The 21,460-nt window shown below is 34.8% G+C and overlaps 1 long non-coding RNA gene across 1 annotated transcript; it reads left to right on the top strand.

Moving 5' to 3' along the window:
* The first annotated feature begins 12,398 nt into the window (after nucleotides 1-12,398).
* On the top strand, nucleotides 12,399-14,647 carry LOC149496082 (uncharacterized). Its single transcript, XR_016321001.1, has 3 exons — nucleotides 12,399-12,642; nucleotides 12,765-12,838; nucleotides 14,365-14,647. It is a non-coding gene; the product is annotated as an uncharacterized LOC149496082 (long non-coding RNA).
* Nucleotides 14,648-21,460: the final 6,813 nt, after the last annotated feature.

The raw sequence follows: 21,460 nt of genomic DNA on the forward strand, positions 1-21,460 counted from the left end.
ACTTACGAACCATAGCACCTAATGATTTAGGTAGAATATCATTAACTCATCTCAGACATCTTTCTTTTATTTTATTCCTGACTTATGCTAGTTGTGTCTTTTGTTAGATATGATCATTTTTTTTCTTATCCAATAAAGTGTGACCATTAATTTGTTGTAGGATCCCTCCAACGTGTGGGAACCACACAAGTTTGAAGAAAGAAAAAAAAATAATAAAGTAACAAACACGTTTTGTTTTGGACAGTCAATGAAGGCTGCGAAAGAAAGAGAAAACGTGTTATTTGAAAAAGAAAAAAAGTTGGCAATCTTCTTTGATAAAGTATAAAGACGTGAATGAGTTATACACAACTCATTCACTGAACTGCCTATAAAAGGAGGCAGACGAAGTTCATTTAAATGTACAAAAAAAAAAATTTAAAAATACACAATTAAGTGAAAAGAATTTTAGGAAAAGGTTCCTAAAATTGGAAAAGAGAGAAAATAGTGAAGATTATAATTTTTGAGATGTTTTTTTTTTGGGAAACACTTAGGGTACCACTATTTTTGTAATCTCTTTTGTACCTACTATTTTTAGTGAAAGAATTATTCGGAGTTTTTGTCCCGTGAACGTAGCGCATAACAGTTGAAAGGTGAACCACGTAAATCTCGGTGTCTTTATTTTTCATCTGGCATTTACGGTAATTATTTAATTTTTACTGTGGTTATTATTTCTGGTAAATTCGATCGTTAATATCCAATACGTAATTATTAGAGCATTTTTCTGCGGCCCCACTCGGGATCAGTAATAATCCCAACAACATTTATTTCCACATTTGCATTTTCGCAGACAATTTAGATATTTCGTAAGTATTTCAACCATTTTTATTGATTAAGCGTGCATGGATCCATTTAAGAACCATATTAACAAAAACTTAATGGAAGTAAAATGGAGGTAACAATTGTAAAAACAAATTATTACGTACAAATACAAGGTATAGAATGATATAATTAAAAGAATTGGATAAAACTGATCTAAGTATAGAGTTTTTATGCTCATTTAGCCTTTAATAAATTAATGAATTGTATAGATTTTATTGCTCGAATTCCATCAATCGAAATAATTCAATATAAAATCAAGAAAAATCTTTTAGTGATTCAATGAAATTTTAGATACATAAAAAGAAACATCTACAAGAAATACCAATTATACATAAAAAGTTTTGCATCAAATTTGTATATATTAGGCGGCTATTATGGGCTTGTGCATTTATCTATTGGTAATGGCATCAACTATTCTTTGAGCCTGTTAATTCTTTTTTTTTAATTTTAGTTTCAAACTAGCTTTTTAGGCTCGTGGGATGCCACATGTGATTTTTTTTTTGCAGTGAATTGATTTATATCATAAATAATTTTATACATTTGCATTAAATTTAGAACAATTTATATAGTATGTATTTGGCCAAATACATGAAAATGCCCATGAACTTTTCAAAAAAGAAAATCTTACGGCACCCTAATGTTTGCGAGTGACTTATTATGCTCCTATAGTTGTCAATTTTGTTTTATTTAAACAACTCAAAGCCCCACGTGAAATTTTTTTTTTTTTTTTATCTCCAGCAAGACTTTCCTCTGCCATGTGCACGTTGGATACCTTGAAACACTTTAATTTTTGTCTTCCACTCAATTAAACCTTGTGCCCGCCTTGGTCTTTGTTGTGCATGTGTTGGATGCTTTAAACAATGTAACTTTTGTTTTCCACTCAACTACACCATGTGCACGCCTTGTCTTTGTCGCCATGAATCCATAAACACCTCCCTTTTTTCACTTCTTCCCGTTTTCCATAATACTAACGCAACAATAACCCTCTTTCCTCTTGCCTGAACCTTTTCATTTCAGTTATGGAAGATCATTTTGCCCACCTCTCTATAGACGAGGAAGAGGAGACTGGGCTTTCCCTTCCCAATCTAAATCATACTACTCAAGTTGACCCATATAGTTTCTGTTTGGTTGGTATATTTCTCACTTATAGCAGAATCAATTTTGAGGCTATGAAACACACATTAGCAGATCTCTGGCATCCTTTAGGCAGAATGGATATCCAGGAAGTTGGAGCTAAACGTTTTCTCTTCCGTTTCTACAATATGGTAGATATGGACAGGGCTGTCACCGGTGGTCCTTGGTTCTTTAATAAACATCTTCTTGTTTGGCACCAGATCCACAGTGGAGAAAACCCTTTAGAGATCCCTTTATTGTTTGCTGATATCTGGGTCCAAATTAGAGATGTTCCGAATGGAATTGTGGATGAAGGAACAGCTAGAGCATTGGGTGATTTCCTCGGATCTTATTTGGAATATGATTTTAAGACATCTATGGAGGCCATTTTTGAATTCCTTCGAATCAAAGTGACACTGGATATCAGGAAACCTCTCAAGCGTAAAAAGAAATTAATTGCGTTGTCTGGAGAGGTTTCTTATGTTCGGTTCCAATATGAGAAGGTTTTCACGATTTGCTTTCTTTGTGGCCGTCTTGGTCATATAGAGTCATTCTGTGATCTTCGGTTATCTAATCCAAGAGCGGATCTGATCTTGGCCTGGGATGATAGTATCCGTGCTCCGGTGCGGCGTGGAGCGAGACGACAGAGTTCCTGCATCCGATCATTTGGTGTTGCTGACATTTCAGCGAATTGGACAAATAGAAATTCGACACCCCTTTTGGAAGGAGATAACATTGTGGCGAGAAACTTTCGTACTTCCTTTTATGGTACATCTTCAAATCTTGACGAGGGACATAACTCTGACAAAATGGAAGAGGATTTTTTTGAAGTGGGCGGCATTGAAGATGTGGCTTTATGTATCAGTGATGAGACGAAAAAAAGACCACGAGTTATTCCTACTATTCCTAGCACCACCACTGCCGTTTCTCATAAAAATGATTCTGCATCTGGTAACACTTCGACCTTCAATCAGTCGGAGAAACATACATCGGTCGATCCTGTGTGGCAGGATGGCCGGAAGCAATGAAGATCCTTTCGTCGAACTGTCGAGGTCTTGGCAACCCTCGGACAGTACAAGCTCTATGTGACTTTATTGCAATTTACCGCCCTGTTATTTTGTTCCTTTGTGAAACTTTAGTTCATAAAATGAAACTTGTTCAACTTTGTTCTTTATTGCGTTTTGATTCTTGCTTTTCTGTGGATTGTATTGGGAGAAGTGGTGGTCTTGGTTTGCTTTGGAAGAATGAAGTTGATGTTTCAATTTCTTGTTACTCAAATAATTTTATTGATGCTTTGGTTCTTTGTTCTAGTGTTTCATGGCGCCTAACTGGTTTTTATGGGTTTCCGGAAAGATGTAGAAGGCAGGGCTCCTGGGACTTGATTAAACATTTGTCCCGTAGACATAATGGTCCTTGGTTATGTGTTGGGGATTTTAATAATCTTTTGGCTGATTCGGAGAAGATTGGTGGCAACCCTTATCCTAGATACTTGCTGAATGGTTTCAAGGATGCAACAGTGGAGAGTGACTTATGTGATATTCCTACAAAAGGATATAAATTTACTTGGTTCTTAAAAAGATTTGGCCGAATTACCACCCGTGAGAAACTTGACCGTGCTATGGCCAATAATCGCTGGTCCTGTTTATTCCAGGAAGCTTATACGACTACGTTGGTTTCACCAACATCGGACCATGATCCATTATTAGTTTCGACGGTAGAGAATGAGGTACCTCGTAGGAAGGAGAGGAAGTTCCGTTTTGATAATGCATGGCTTCATGATGAAGATCTGGTTGGAGTAGTTCGAGACAGTTGGTCCTCCTCCATGGGGTCTGATTTAATGCTCCGTAAAAAAGCTTGTATAGAAGCACTGCAAAGTTGGGGTGCGGATAGGAATTCGCGATTTTGGAAGAGAAAGAACAGCTTGAAGCGTGCTATCGATTTTGCTAGAGAAGTTGATCCTTTCGCCGATAACTCAGCTTTAAATAGAGAGTGGGGCAATATTTTGGCGCAAGAGGATGCTAGAAGAAGACAGGTCAGTAAACAATCTTGGTTGCAGCATGGTGATAGAAATAGCAAATATTTCCATGCTAAAATCAAAGCAAGAACACGCAGGAATTCTATTGATAAAATACAAAACGCTGCGGGGCAGTGGGTTGACCAGGAAAGTGAGAAGCAGCAGCTGTTTGTTGACTATTTCACTCATCTCTTTACTCATAATGCCTCAAATTTTCAGCCCATTTTGAGGTTGGTACGTAGTACAATAAGAGATGAAGATAATTGCATGTTGACATCTCCCATCTCGCTCGAAGAAGCACAGGAAGCAGTTTTTCAAATGGGTCCTGATAAAGCGCCCGGCCCGGATGGTTTGAACCCTGCCTTCTATCAGAAATTTTGGCCTTTACTTGGTGGGGATTTGGTAATTGCCTGTAACCATTAGCTACAACAAGGTATTTTCCCGAACTCTCTAAACGATACCTTACTTGTTTTGATCCCCAAGAAAGATAGACCAGAATTTGTCACTGATTTTAGACCTATTTCATTGTGTAACGTGCTCTACAAGATTGTGTCTAAAATCTTAGCGAACCGTTTTAAATGTGTGTTACCAAATCTTATCTCTTGCTATCAGTCTGCTTTTATACCTGGGAGGCTTATCACTGATATATTTTAATCGCCTTTGAAATGATGCATAATCTTAAGAAGCCAAGTAAAGGTAGATGTGGAAATTGTGCGATGAAAATTGATATCAGTAAAGCCTATGACAGAGTTTGTTGGGAGTATGTTTGGGCCATGCTTGAGAAAATGGGGTTCTGTGCTGTGTGGGTAAATTGGATGAAGATGTGTATGACTTCTGTTAAATATTCAATTATTGTTAATGGGAATACTGTCGGATCTATTGTTCCCGGCAGAGGTTTACGGCAAGGGGATCCTATATCACCCTACTTATTTTTGGTATGTGCAGAAGGTTTGTCACTTCTCTTCTCAGAAGCGGAAAGGTGTGGTAAGATTCATAGGGGTAAAGCTGGTCGAGGGTGCCCTAAAATCTCCCATTTATTTTTTGCAGATGACTCACTTTTCTTCTTCAAAGCATCCACTGTTGAAGCCACTAATGTTAAAGGGATCTTAGCTACATATGAGTGCGCTTCTGGTCAATCGATTAATTTTCAGAAGTCGGGCATTATGTTCAGTTCCAATACTAGCATGACTGTGAAAGCTGTTATCAGCCATATTCTGGGCGTGTTTAACCCCTTTGAGGGTGGGTCTTACCTGGGTTTACCTTCTCTGATAGGCAGGAATAAAAGACAAGTTTTGGGTTTCCTAAAAGAAAGAATGTGGAAGCAAATAAATAGCTGGTCTAATCGTTTTCTTTCCAAAGCAGGGCGAGAGATTCTTCTTAAATCGGTGATTCAAGCACTGCCGGCTTATTGTATGAGTGTCTTTGAACTGCCTCTGAGTCTCTGTACTGAGTTGGAAAAAATGATGAATAGTTTTTGGTGGGGTTCGAAGGGTAGTGAGAAGAAGCTCCATTGGTTAGCTTGGAATCGAATGTGTGGAAGTAAAAAAGATGGGGGAATGGGTTTTAGGGATCTTCATTGTTTCAATATGGCTATGTTAGCGAAACAAGGGTGGCGTCTTCTGACTTCGCCTAATACTCTCCTTTATAGAGTTTTCAAATCTAAATATTTCCGTGACGGGAGGTTGCTTGATGCACAAACGGGTCATCACCCTAGCTTTGTCTGGAGGGGTATAATGTCTTCTAACATGATCTTGAAACAGGGAGTTAGGTGGAGGGTTGGCAATGGTAGGAGTATTTCTGTTGTGAAGGACCCTTGGTTACCCATTGATGGAGTCTTTTATGTGGAGGATGGTAGTCTCTTTATTGATAATAATCTCCTGGTGACAGATCTTTTGGTGGAGGGGGAGAGAAAATGGGATGTGACAAAGATTATTAATCTTTTTTCTTTGAGAGATATCCATACTATTCTTGATATTCCCCTTAGTGTAAGAGATGTGGAGGATGAGCTGATTTGGCATTATGATAAGAGGGGTAATTTTAGTGTTAAATCATGTTACTATCTTGCCTTGAGGGTGTTGGGAAGGGGTGATGAACGTATAGAAGGTGAGGGGTGGGGGAGTATCTGGAAGTTGAATGTTGCACCAAAAGTTAGAGATTTCATTTGGAGAACTATGCGTAACTTATTGCCTACTCGACGGAGATTGAGCAGAAGGGGTGTGAATGTGGACACTATATGCCCTTATTGTGATTTGGAGGAGGATGTTGATCATGCATTATTATTGTGCACAAAGGTGTTGGAGGTTTGGAAGGTGTGTAGGGTGGAGGAAGCTTCTTCTAACTTTTCTTTTAAAACTCTTTATCTGCAGGTTTTGAAGCAAAATAATACCGACAAGTTAGCTTTTATCTCTTATGTTGCATGGAGTGTGTGGGATGCTAGGAACAAATTTCTTTGGCAACAAATGGCTTGGACTCCTTTCAATGTTAGTGCTACAGCTTCTATTCTTTTTCAAGACTTCAAGAATGCCTTGGTAAAGCCGCATATGCCTCAGGTACAAATTTCGCAAGTAACACCTGCTATTACCGATCTGGGAGAGTGGACTTGCCATGTGGATGCTGCTATCTTTTCTAATATACGATCGGGGGGTATAGGGGTTGTTTTTTAAGACAATGAAGGTTATTTTTTGCGCGCTGTTTGTAGCTTCTATGCAGGTCAGCCATCTCCACTTATGGCGGAAGGTTTGGCTCTGCGCTTCACTTTACAATTTATAGCTCGGCATATTCATGGTGCGGGTACTATTCTAATAGATTCTCAAAGTATTTTTACTGCTCTTTCGTCAAAGACTAGAGATACGAGTGAGTTGGGTATTGTTATTTCTGATTGCATTTTGTTATTAGCCTCCATTCCATTAGTCAAGGTTCGTTGGATTAGAAGACACGATAATATAGGTGCTCATTGTTTAGCTAGAGCGTCCTATCGTTTTAATTGTGTTCATATTTGGGATTCAATGCCCGAATGTTTGATGGATTACTTTTCCTTGAGATAATTAATGATAATTCTTCTCTTTCAAAAAAAAAAAAAAGCCCCACGTGAAAAATCACCGCCACCATACCTTTCATCATTCTCTGTGAATATATTTTTTTCACCAAAACTTCGAAATAAATCAAGAGTATAAAGTGTTTAATTTTGAATTAAATAAGTGAATCCAAATAAAAAAATGCTAATTGATTTACTATTCATTAAATCTTAATATGAAAATTGAAGTAAGGTTGAAAAGTTTCTCTAAATTTACAAGTTCCCTTTGAAAAGAATAAACTGTATAATCAAAAGTTACAGTACTATGCTTCATTAAGAAAATCACAGGAGGAAGAAGAAGCTTCTTATAACTACAGTGATGCCAAAAAAAGAAAAACTCATAAAATAAGAATGTAGGATTTTTTTTTGTCCACCTTCTTCCAAAATCTTTTAAAAAAAAAAATTCAAACATTAATATTTTACAAATAACAAAATCAAAGAAAAAATTTACCCCAAATCGAAGAAAAACTCTCCCAGATTCAAAAATACTGTCACAAAAGGATTCAAGAGATGAGAAGTAGATGAAAAAATAAGAAAAAAAATTAAGAAAATAAAAACAAGACAAACACAATTTGATGAAAACAACAAACAAACTGTTGTTGGAATTTAACTCATCTTGCTTGCCTTCTCTATTTTATCAATCGACTGCAACTTATACACAAATGCCCTTATATGAGTCCTTCTCCATCTCGATTTGGCGTTGCATGAACCCTCGACCATCTGGATTCAACAATGATAGCTAAAGAGAAAGAGATGAACAAGAGAGAGAGAAAGAGAAAGAGAGAGAGAGAGAGAGAAAAAAAAGAATCACGAAAAGATAAAAGAGAGATGAGAGAAGAAGATGAAAAAAAGAAACGATGTCATTTGATAAGCTTGTATACACGCTCTTTTAATTGTTCTAGGATTGTTATGTGAGATGTGTAAAGTTATCGATTTTTATAACTGTAGGGGCATAATAGATCATTCGCAAACTCTAGGGTGCCGTAAGATTTTTTTTGAAAAGTTTAAGGGTATTTTTATGTATTTGGCCGCATGTATTTACATTAAGCTTGTGATATTTTACAAAGCATTTATGTGTTCATATCACATTAAATTATGAAGTAACTAATTATACAAATAGGTAAAAATAAATTCTAGTTATATTTATCTCCATAAGCTTCTCTTCCTCCGCTTCTTTGTATTAGTGAAACTACAGCTGTTACTTAGTATTTTGGAAACTAACATAATTAAGGCCACCAATTCCTCTATATCAGCACAATCACAGAAAATTCAAATTAATTGTAAATATGTAATTTAGTTCCTTTCTTTATTTAGCCTCTGTTTTGTGTATATAAACTTGTACTGAGTATCATTAAAGATATAACAGATTTTACATCCTTCATTAAACCTTTATGGTATCAGAGCCTTGTGCTTAATTCATATTATTTTTTTCTATTCTTTTTTCCTTTCCTTCCATGGCTCTAGAAACACCTACTGATTCTTCTTATTCAAAAACACTAACAATCCTCAATTCAGCAGCAATCAATAATCCTTCTAATTCTTTACACAATAATCAGATCATAACTTTTAAACCATCATCTCAGCTACCTATTAAATTATCTGGCAGTACAAATTTTCCAACCTGGAAAGCTCAAGTTTTTACACTTCTCTGTGGCTACCCATCATCTCTTTCTCCTTATATTCAGAATTCTCCTTCTTCTATTAATTTAGCTGTCTCTGCTCCAAGTATTAGTTTATGGCATCATCGCTTAGGACATCCAAATCTGCGAGCTTTAAAACTTGTTCTGAATTCTTTTGGTTTACCATATTCCAAATTACATGAGTTTCAATATTGTAATTCTTGTTGCAGCAATAAAAGTGCTCGACTACCATTCTCTCATTCATCTTTAAAAAGTCATAAACCTTTTAAGATTATTTTCACAGATGTTTGGGGTCCTTTACCCTTAGAGTCCATTGATAAGAATAAATATTATGTTATTTTTGTCGATCAATTATCTAAGTACACATGGCTTTACCCAATTAAAACTAAAAGTAAGGTTTCTCAAATATTTGTTGTCTTGATACAGTGGAAAACTTTTTCAAAACCAGAATTTTAAGTGTATATTCAGATGGTGGAGGTGAATTTCGTGCACTTAAAAACATTCTAGCCCAACATGGAATCCAACATTTAATCTCTCCACCTTATACCCCTCAGCGTGTAGCTCAAGCTGAAAGAAAACATCGTCATATCATCGAGACAGCTCACACCCTTTTACACCAAGCTTCCTTACCTCACAACCTCTGGACATTTGCTTGCATTACTGCAGTATTTTTAATAAACAGACTTCCCACAAACACACTTGCTTTAAAATCACCTTATCAAATTCTTTTTCAATCTGATAAACTTAAGACTTTTGGATGTTTATGTTACCCGTGGTTGAAGCCTCATGCTAAAAATAAACTTGAGCCACGATCAAGACCATGTGTGTACTTAGGTTTCTCTGTTCAATATCACAGTCATCAATGTTTTGATCAAGTGTCATCTAAAGTTTATCTTTCTAGGGATGTTTCATTCTTTGAATCTATTTTTCCATACAAGACCATATTTCAACATAATGCATGTGATAGCTCCAAATTATCTTGGCATGAGCTTACCATTTCTCCGTTGCCTATGCTTTCAAAATCTTCTTCTCATGCTGATGATTTTATTCCAGCCCCTATCTATGTTCCTTCTCCATTGAATTTAGTTCTGCCGTTACCTAGACATACTCCTCATACTTCGAGCACTGCGACTACAGAGGTGTAACGTGTGACATCCTACCGAGTCGAGTCTTTGCATAGAGTCGAGTCGAGTTGAGTCGAGTTGAACCAAACCCGGTTGGGGTAGAATGGGTTTATTAGTGGACTTACTTGATTGAGAGAAAAAGAGCAAAGTATAAAGATTTGGAGTTACTTGCATTAGAAGATTAAGCTTGAGTATTAAGTTGTAGCTTTTACCCAATTGAGGTACCATGTAGTAAGTTTCCATCATTTATCTTGATTTTGTGATGACTTACCCGTAATCATCCCATTCACTTTCCCATTGTTCATCTTTATCTTCATCTTCTTCATATTTCTTCATCCATTTAGGCAACCTCATTTTTCTCCAAGTAAGTAGAATTACTTGCAGCTTTATGTTATTCAGTCTCTACTTGAGTGATATTGTAGATAAGTTATCAGAATTTTGATGTGCATAGGAGAAGGGAGTTCAAAGAGTGTAGAGAAGAGAAGCTAGAACAGAGCTCAAGCTTTTTGGAGTAAAGGTTTGATATCTCTTGATTTTTATTATTGTCTTTGCATGAGAATTTGTGTGGTGTGTTGCTATTGAGACAATATATTGCTTCATGTTGGAGAATGGTAGTGGTGAGAAAACAGGGGAGGTATTGAGTTTATGTTGAAAACAGGGGAGGACTTCATCTTGATTTTGACCCCATTTAATGAGGGAATTAGGAAGTGTCCCAGAAGAGTTATTTGTTCCTCTATGTGTTAGCTTTGCATGGGTTTTTGAATCACCCAAATTGGATTTGTATATTGAGAGATATGACCAAAAGAGTACAGACTGCGCAGGCTAGAAACGCGTCGCGACCTGGCACTGCGTAGGCTAGAAGCACGTCGCGCGCTCGCGACTTTGCACTGCGCGCGTGCGACTTCCACTTCAAACTCTCTGACTCTCAATTGGCACATTACGTGCTCGCGACCTTGCAAGATGAGCTCGCGAAGTTGGCCCTTGGCCTGGAAGCGCTCGCGACTTGCATTGCGCGCTCGCGTAGTTGGCATAAAAACTCACTGTCTCTCATTTGGCACACTACGCGCTCGCGACTCTCAAGTACGCGATCGCGACTTGTGCCTGATAACACATTGTCTCTTATTTTCTGCATCTCGCGCTCGCGACTTCCACAGGCGCGCTCGCGACTTGGTTTTTTTCCTGCATTTTTGGACTTTCTTTTTCTATGTAATTGGGTTCTTTGCTCAACTTGTATGCATCCAATCATTTCAAAACAAAAGGACAACATTAGAACATGTATCAAAACAACATCCAAGCATGCAAATGATGTGAAATCATATGAACATTATAATTTATGAAGTGATGAACTATTACTATGATGTTGTGTTATACATTTGACATACCAACATTATGCTCCATTGAGGTTAGGTAGAAACCATGTCGATAAGACCATGTCGCGACATAGGATAGCAGATCTGCGCCTCATACAGTTTGTTACTCCGGCTACAGGCCGTTGAGTGGATATGATTATATGGGCCATAGCAGCCAAGTATACAGTATTCATCCAGTTTATACAGTTTTTCTTATCACCTCGGTTTCGCTATAACCTTATGGAGCCATACAGATATCTGGACATAACATTGCATAAATCATACAGATAAATGAAAGATATCATGATATGTGTGCTTATATGTGCCTTGTGTGCCTACATGATTCTTTATATATAAGTATGTGCTTTATTGTTTCTTTCCTTGTTGAGATATCCACTGAGCTTTATTTGCTCAGCGAGTTACCTGTTTAACTCGCAGGTTTTGAGACTGGTCCGTAGAGGGTCCGTTTACAACTGCTGCCGTTCATCTGTAGAAGACTCGGTCTTCAGGGTAGAAACTCATTTTGTTATTCTTTTTATGGCATGTACAGGGCACACAGTTGGGCCCAATCCATTTTGTAACTAGTATCATGTCTTGTAAAGATTATAGACAGTATTAATATAACAGCTTCAGCATGCTAGTATGTTCATATACAGGATGATGTCAGCATGACAGGACATACAGTCAACCAGTTTGTAGCGTCTCGTCTCGGTTTATTCGGGTTTACGGGTGGACCGAGAAGGGATGTTACAAATTTTGGTATCAGAGGTGTAACGCCCTATTTTTCCTGTGTTGAAATAGTAGTTTATCTGTCTGTGAATAATACTGTCGGTCCGGGAGTCGGTATTATTTTGGTCCAGAAAACTTATTATATATGGTTACTATTTTATGTCACATTTTTGGAGCATGCATGCATGCATGATTTTTATGGGTAGAAAGTAAGTAATGAATATTTTTGGAGAATTTTAGAGAATTAGTGAGTAGTAACTTAAGATGTGATATTAATTAAGGAAATTAGAGGCAATAGTTGTATGGACTAAATTTGAAATGGTGTTATATTAATTAAGGAAATTAGAGGAATTATTTTTATGGAGTAAATTTGAGAATTTTGTTGTGTTATATAATATTTTGAAGGAATTTAATTTGGAGAATATTTGGAGCCATTAGATTAGATTTACATTCAATCCTAGCCATCCGATTTTGGTGAAAAGTCCAAACTACCCTTTAGTCAACTCCATTATTTGAGCAATATTTTTCTTCCTCTTCTTCTCCATCTAACGTGAACTTCATCTTCTTCTCCTCCATTTCACCTTTAGCCTCTCTTTCTCTTCTCTTTGTTTTCTCCATTTTCTACTTGAATAATTCACCAAATTCACTCCATTTACCTTGAATAAAGTAAGAAAATCTAGAGATTAAAGCTTGAGAAGTGGTTTTTAGGGATTAATTTCAAGGAATTTGGAGAATTCATTAGGTGAAGTAAACTTCATTATTTTTGGATTTAGAGTTTTCTTTTAGCATATACATACTTAATCATGCTCCAATTTCTTCTTTTCTTTGTTTTCTTTGTTTTGATTTTGAGCTTATTACATGTAGAGGGTGGAGAGCCTTCTAACAAAGATAAAGGCAAGACCAAAGTTTAAGGAGCTTTGATTCAAGTTGTTTTAAAGGTTTGTGTTCATAAACACACTAACCTTACTTCAATTTTTGGATTTGTGAAGTTTGTACTACTTTGTGAAAATTTGGGATTTGGTATGAAATGATTTGATTGCTGGAATTTGGTTGTATAAATGTGTTCTTGAGTGTTTTCTAGGCCTACCTATATGTTGAATTTATGAAGAAATTATTTTTCTCTTCTTCTTCCAAAAGTGGCAGAATTTTACCAAGGGAAAATGTTAATGGGTGTGTTTAAGGACTGTTTTTCTATTCGTTTTATTTTCCCTCTGTATTTGAGTCCTTCATAAAAGTTGTAGGTATATTTCTTAGCTTTCCAACCCATCCTCTTGTGTCCAATTTTGATATATATAGCTCAACTTATGACTAAAACACCTAAACTGACTCTATTGTAACGTACCACATGCAGCAATAGATTGAGTGACTATTTTGACCACCATAATGGCAAGATTAGGTGTTGAGCTCTTCATGAGATTTGTTACCCTGTGTCTTGAGATTGCCCTGGTGTTGGATTGGTTTAATTTGAGTGTCAGGTTACGGAGAAATTCAATAAACATTGGACTTGGTTCTGCTGAATCCGGTCTGGACTATCAGTCTGTGTTCCTAGCTTATTTTGCCTATCTTGCAGATTTATCTGGGTTATGGTTCCTTCATAACAATTGTATAATTGTGTCTTATCTTTCTAATGAATCTAATTTCATTCAATTTGGAGATATATAACTCAAATTATGTATTAAAAACTCAGCAAAGGTCAAGATTGCTTTTATGCTGGAAATTTCCAATGTTAAGTACTTTGGTTTAAGTATGAGACGTTTCATGAATGAATTCAATTTAAATTCAGTTTTCATTGTAATTTTATGAATACTACAGAAAATAAATTTTATGAGCAATGGAAAGTCAGAATAAAAATAAGAATAAAAAAATGGATTTTGGGCTCTAATATACTTGGTGTGAATTTGATGCGTGATTTGATTTTATTCTGTCTGATGAGCATGCTCGGCATTCGATGCCATTTTGATAAGAAGCTATGATCATATGCTAGACACGTGGGTGTCTTCTGTTCTGTTAGGGCGGACGCGCTCTATATGTTCTGAATCTGTTGGCGACCTAAGGCCATTCTAAATCTGTTCTGAAAACCTATCTGCTTCTTTTTCTCCTAAGTGTATGTGAGCCCTTGTAAACATATTTTTCAGGTAGCTTGGAAATAAATGATTATATGTTATTAAATGAATTGTCAAAGCAGGATATTACGTTACATGGTTTTCTAAATAACCAGTATATGTATTGGTGTACTACAATTTCAAATAATGAATTTATGATTTGAACGAATAAAATATTAATAGTTTTATTTGATCATTTTGTTATAAATGTAAATGTATATTAAAGCGTTAATGATTTTATGATTGTAAATCTTTTGATGAAAAATGATATTTTAAGTGTGTTGCCATCGCAACATTGGTTTGTTGTGTTTTATGAGCACCACTGAGTTTTATACTCAGCGTGTTGATTTTATCACGCGTAGGTTGGAGTCTATATTGCTGATTGAAGACCAAAAGAGTAGCATCAGAGCTGAAGAGATATTTTGGTAGTTGATTAGTGTGTTATGTAATTAAGTATTATGGCATGTATAAGTAGTCCATTTTTGGAGACTCTATTATGTAATTTATACTGTAAGTATATTATTGTAAATTAATTGGGTGTATTTATTGGAAGATAGACTTGGAACTTATTTATTGTGCAGAAAATTCAAAGTAATATGTTTAACTAAATGTATCTAATTGATGCATACGCAAATGTTGTAGTTAGACCTTAGAAGAGTGTTATTGTGTTGTTCTTGGAGTTTGATGGAGTTTGGAGTTTTGAAATTGGGAGTGTTTTGTATTCACTTATTTGGCAATGTCTATGTTTAGGGGAAACTCTTGCAGTTTTTCTATAGGTTTCTCCCAAATCATTTTTTTAAAAAAAAATAATACTACTTGTTAAACTTGTTAATATTAAATCACTTCTAATTCATACTAGGATTTTCTGATTTATATGTTAAGTTAAGACGGTGCCTCCGGCACCGAATGTGACATCCGCCGTCGGGTCTCTCGGGACTGGGCGGTGGGTGTTACAAGAGGTGTCTTCAAGCTCAGCATCTTCTCAATCCCATCCTACATCAGGGTATGCCCATTTCCTCTACCTCATTAAGTTTAAATGAGACAGAATCACAAGCTTCTACTTTGCCCAACCCTGTTGTTCCATTGCTGCAATCTCGTGTCACAACACGATCTCAGCATAATATTTTCAAACCCAAGAAAATTTTTGATTATCTTGCAGTTGCAAATACACCTAGCCTTCCTCATACTGTTGCTCGAGCTCGTAAGAATCCTCGTTGGTGTTCGGCAATGGAAGAAGAATACAATGCATTGATTCAAAATCAAACTTGGGACTTAGTACCTTTTTTGGATTCTTATGATGTTGTTGATTGTAAATGGCTTTTTAGGATCAAGTTTAAAGCAGATGGTGAGATTGACAAATATAAAGCTCGGCTTGTGGCAAAAGGATTTACTCAGCAACCGGGAATTGATTATCACTCTACATTTAGTCCCGTTGTCAAGCCAGCCACAATTCGCTTAATTCTTACTCTTGCAGCTCAATTTCAGTGGCCTCTACATCAATTAGATGTAAATAACGCCTTTTTACAAGGTAAATTAGAGGATGAGGTATATATGAGATAGCCAAAGGGGTTTATTCATCTAGATTTTCCAAATTATGTATGTAAACTCAAGAAGGCAATATATGGTTTGCGACAGGCTCCAAGGGCATGGTACATGGCTCTTAAAAATTTTCTGCTATCATATGGGTTTTAAGAATCAAAATCAGATAGCTCATTATTTCTTCTTCATAAATCTATTGCTATGCTCTATGTTTTGGTTTATGTTGACGATATAATCATTACTGGAAATAGTAATTCACCGCTTACTCATGTGATTAATGCTCTGTCGAATCATTTTTCACTAAAAGATCTTGGTCAGCTTCATTACTTTTTAGGCGTTGAGGTGCTACATCAACCAGAGGGAATTTACTTATCTCAGTCCAAGTATATTTTTGATATTCTCCAAAAATACAATATGCAAGACTGCCATGGTATATCAACTCCAATGAGTATCACACCATTACTTACACTAAATGATGGTTCAGGCAAAACCGATGCACAACAATATCGTGAGGCAGTTGGAAAACTTCAATATTTATCCTTTACTCGCCCTGATATAAGTTTTGTGGTTAATAAATTGTCTCAGTTTATGCATACACCCTCGATTACTCATTGGCAGGCAGTAAAAAGGTTGTTTAGATATCTAAAGTATACAATTTACCATGGTTTATTTTTTCGGCGCACTCCAGCTTCTCAGTTATATGTCTATACAGATGCAGATTGGGCTGGAGATCCCACAGATCGTACCTCAACTTCTGGTTATATTACATTTCTTGGTTCCTCTCCTATTAGCTGGTCTTCCAAGAAACAACGCACTGTGGCAAGATCTTCAACTGAAGCTGAATATCGAGCAGTAGCAAGTGCAGTGGCAGAAACAAATTGGTAACAAAATTTGCTTGAAGAATTACAGATTACTTCTTTCAAAGTGCCGATCCTATACTGTGATAATGTAGGAGCCACTTATCTTTGTCAAAATCCTGTGTTTCATAGCAGAATGAAACACATAGCTATTGATTTTCACTTTGTAAGGGAACAAGTTCACAGCAAAAAGCTGATTGTTCACCACATTCATTCCGCCGATCAGTTAGCGGATTCTCTTACAAAAGCACAGACACGTCAGCTGTTCAGTCATCATCTATCCAAGTTAGGTGTTGTGGAACTACCACCTAACTTGCGGGGGCGTATTAGTGAAACTACAGTTGTTACTTAGTATTTTGGAAACTAACATAATCAAGGCCACCAATTCCTCTATATCAGCACAATCACAGAAAATTTAAATTAATTGTAAACATGTAATTTAGTTCCTTTCTTTATTTAGCCTCTGTTTTGTGTATATAAACTTGTACTAAGTATCAGTAAAGATATAACAGATTTTACATCCTTCATTAAACCTTTACTTTGCATGGGCTAAAAATATAAAGCTCATTCCTGAAATTGTTATATGAATAACATCATGACGAGTGTCTTTCACTTTCTCTTAGCATCTGCTAAAATACAAATCTCATTGTTATTGTTCGCATTATTATATGAATAATATGATGAAGCAATCATACAAATAAAAAATTAAATAGAGAGTAAATACATTTGTTAAAAAGGAGGCTCAAAATAAAAATTATCAATAAATGATTAAATCATGACTGCAATTAAGGATATGAGCAAATAAGATAAAAATCCCATCATGCAAAATTTTCAAGAATTGCCTCGCCAAGATTAATAATTTATGATAGAATATCCCATAGCCTCTTTAAAGTAATGTTCTGTGTATATTTTGGATGAAATCATTGACTCTACTAATAATCAGACAGTAAAACACAATTATACTTAAATTTGATAATTGCCTGAGAGCAAAGCCTCATTGTCAAATTAATAAAATAATACCTTTAAAATAAAATATAAAAATTCATACTTTGCTAAGTTGGAGAGCTATTCATTTCCCTGTATGAATCATGTCATTGTAATAGGAAAAAATAATTGTATGAAAACGCAGCAATGGACAACAAAAAAATAGGAACAAAACAATAAAATTCATACAAAATAAATAATATGATGATAAATGTGGAAAAAAAAAAATCAATACCAAATCTTCAAATAAGCAGCAACTTTTTGTCTGTGACAGAAAAAAAATTGTGAACTTGATAACAAAATTAGCACCGGTTTTTATCTTATAAAATGTGATCAACCAAATTAAATGAAAACTTCAAAAATTCATACATTAGGAATCAATAACAAACCTGACTGTTTTGCTTAATTAGATCTAAACAGAAAGAGAAATATGTATTTTTCACTATAAAATAAGAAATGCTACATATTTTTTATACTTTTTATAGAAAATTTGCTTCATGAAGAATCTACCTTATTGGAAGAAAAAATTTCTGCTGCCATTTGCATTTGACAAGAAAGAGGAGTATTTTACTAAGTTTAAAGTTGTTTCCTTAAGCTTAAACTCAACCTTACTTATAATGGATTAGTTTAAAGTTGTTTCCTTAAGCTTAAACTCAACCTTACTTATAATGGATTATCTAGTATGATTAATTACAGTGCAAAATGAATTTAATTAATGGTGCCATATATTGAAAAGTAAAATAAAGTCTAATAAAATTAAACAAATTCTCTTGACCATAGGAACTCCATATGTTAGGAGATTAACGCTATAGGAACTCCATTTGTTTTTACAAATTCTCTATATGAAGTTGATTCTATTACATGATATGAATAGGATATTAGATGGATTAAAATTATGTTTTTGCAAATAATCCATTTCTACTACTCCAAGGCCATGGCTAGAATACACTCACACATGTATACAGATTAATAATAAAATCTATAACAATTTGATAAAAATTAAAAAATTTAAATTTGTATTGAACTACAGTTGAACAGTTTAAAATCTCATTATTTAAATTTCATTAGTCAAAACACCCTAACCGTTTTTCATTTTTTTTTTTTTTTTTTTTTTTTTGCAAAGAAATAAATTAGAATTAGAGAGAAGAACTGAAAATAAAAAAAATTACAAAACTCCATTAATAAATTTAAAACTTACGCTGATTTAATCCCATGATTAATAAATGTAAAACTTCATAATAACTAATATTAAATGATAGAATCAAAATTTCAAGAATGAAAGGATAAATTTTGCCTTAATGAGATTGAGAAATAATATAAAATGATAGAAGCCAATTCACTTATGCTGTTTTCAATGCTTGCTTTACTTTATCTAAAAACTCGATTTTAATTCCTCTACTATCAACAACATTTAATTTCTCTAGAATGAAATCCTAAGATCCAAACTTTCCAAATTACCTACCAAAAATAATGATAATTTACAAAAAATCAAACACAAATTACAACCTAGCTTGATAAAAACAAAATTCAAAAATGAAAATACAGTAAATTGCTTTACTTCATCTTTCTTTGTTAAACTTTAAAAATTAAATTATGTGCTTAGGGATTATTTTATTTCTAACATGTATAATTAACTTTTCAATAGAGAAAAATTGAAATAAAAAAAATCTAAAATATAATAGATTAGAAATAATAAAACTAACGCTTATTTTATTAAATTATCTTCCTTAATTTTCTACTTTCTAGATTTTAGAATATTAAAGTAATAGGGAAGCAAAGTACATATAGAATATCATAATACCAAAAAAAAAAAAAAAATAGTTGAAATTATATATTGCCCTCTTACCAGTTAATTTCAAGTATAAAATGTTTGTATTCGACATTTATGCATGTGCCTTGTCAAGTATAAAGAATCAATTTCTTTAATATTTCATATGACAAGATATATTCAAACAAAATATATTTTAGCAAATCTATCTTTACATCCTCACAGCAAAATACATCTTATTACATCATAGTCACACAAACACGTAGAAAAATCTTCTCTCCTAAAAAATACAGAAGCACAAGATGTAAATATATACATATATTTTAATCAGAACGTTAAACACAAATAAAAAAAAATAAAAAAAAAAAAGCATAAATGAGATAATAACTGAAAATTGATCTTTTTGTATTTTGAGATGAAAATTTTCTTTATTTATATTTTCATTTTAAATAAAAAAATTAATAAATAGAACTCTTTTCGTTATATTTACAGTTTTTTTTAATTAATAATCTAAAAAACTAAAATTGAATTCCTTCATTAAATATCGTATATTTTTTTAATAATTTGATTTTATATATATATATATATATATATATATATATATATATTTGACACCAAAAGAAGACAAAATTAAACCTGGAAAATTTCCTAATGCACAAAAATCTCAAACTTCCCAATCGTCCCTCTCCCACACTAAAGTCAAGTAATTGAAGAGTGTATTTCCATTGAGACCAGAAATCAATCATTGCCATGACAACCTTTAAATTTTGTAATCAAGTCAAGAAAACAGAGAAAAAGTAATCTGGATAATGAAGAACTAAATTTTAAATTTTGTCTATATCTCATATTTAAAGTAGATAATTCATCTAAAAACTGAACTTTACTTTCTCTGCTATCAACAACATGTAATTTCTTTAGAAATGAAATTCTACACTCCAAACTTTTCAAATTACCTATCAAAAATGTTGTGGTGTGCCCACTTAAATGGGACCCACATGTGTGAAAGTAAGAAAAAAAAATAGGAGTAGCCAGTTCAACAGTGATGGTTTTGAATTGCTGCACATGGGCGGTGCAACTTGAAAGAGTTGTACACGGCATTCCTACTCGTTAACCTGCCTATAAATAGAGGCAGAGGAAGAACGCACAACACACACCAGAAAAAAAATGTAGAGAGAGCGAGTGTTACCATTTTAGGATGGGTTTCCTAAAACGAAGGAGAGAAAAATAGTGAGGATTATTTTGGAGTGTTTTTGGGAAACACTTTGCGTGCCACTATTTTTGTATTACTCTCTGTGTGTACCTACTATTGTTTTAATAGTGGAAGAATTATTCGGAGTTCGTCCCGTGGACGTAGCCCTAAACAGTTGAGGGTGAACCACGTAAATTTCTGTGTGTCACATTTTTATTATTCCGCTACATTAATTTTCTCTTACTCGGTTGAAAGGGCCCAACGAGTGGTATCAGAGCTGATGCCCAACAACTGGTATCAGAGTCGATATCCTAACAAGTGGTATCAGAGCCGAAGGTTTCGACAGGTCCAACTGGTCAGATAGCGGTACCGGATCCGTGGATATATTTTGAAAATAAATATACCATGATGAAGAGAAAATTACAACGAGTCCATTGGTGTTGTCCGCTCGGAAAGACGTTGCAGAATTGACTTAGTGATGAATAGTAAAATAGTAACTTGTGGTTGATGGTGAATAGTTACTATTGGCGTTACTGTTGCTGAGTCCGTTTCAAGTAAGCCCAGCACTATTCACGCATAGTACTATTGACGTGTACAGTTACTATTCATGCATACAGTTACTATTCGAGTATACTGTTACTATTCATGGTCACTATTCACGTATACTACTGTTCACGTATATGATTTATGTTGGTGATGATATTCTGCACAAGTCAAAATGGACAAGCAAAATGATCAGTCTGAATAGCGCGTATTACCATATATGGAGAAATGAGAGATCTCCTTAAGGTAATTAAAATGCATTTGCCTGTGTTTAGTTGAACTAAACCGGATGACAAGACTGATGAGGAATGGGCTTTTGAGCATGCGTCCAAATCTCAGTTGGCAGATTTGATGATGAAGGTTTCTGTAGCACCTTCAGATATGGTCAGTTGAAGCTCACAAAAGGTTTATTTATGGTAGCTAAAGACCGAAAGCTGTACGTGATGCATGCGAAACTCTCCCAAGACACTTTGAGTGTAGCGGAGAATGACAGTACAGTTGACTTATGGCATAAACGACTACGCCACATGAGTTAGAAAACTCTGGCAAGAAGGAACGTACTACCTGGATTGGATGAA

Source organism: Jatropha curcas, chromosome 5 (assembly GCF_041381405.1).
Source record: "Jatropha curcas cultivar XTBG-Jc1 chromosome 5, XTBG_Jcur_1.0, whole genome shotgun sequence".
Taxonomy (NCBI): domain Eukaryota; kingdom Viridiplantae; phylum Streptophyta; class Magnoliopsida; order Malpighiales; family Euphorbiaceae; genus Jatropha; species Jatropha curcas.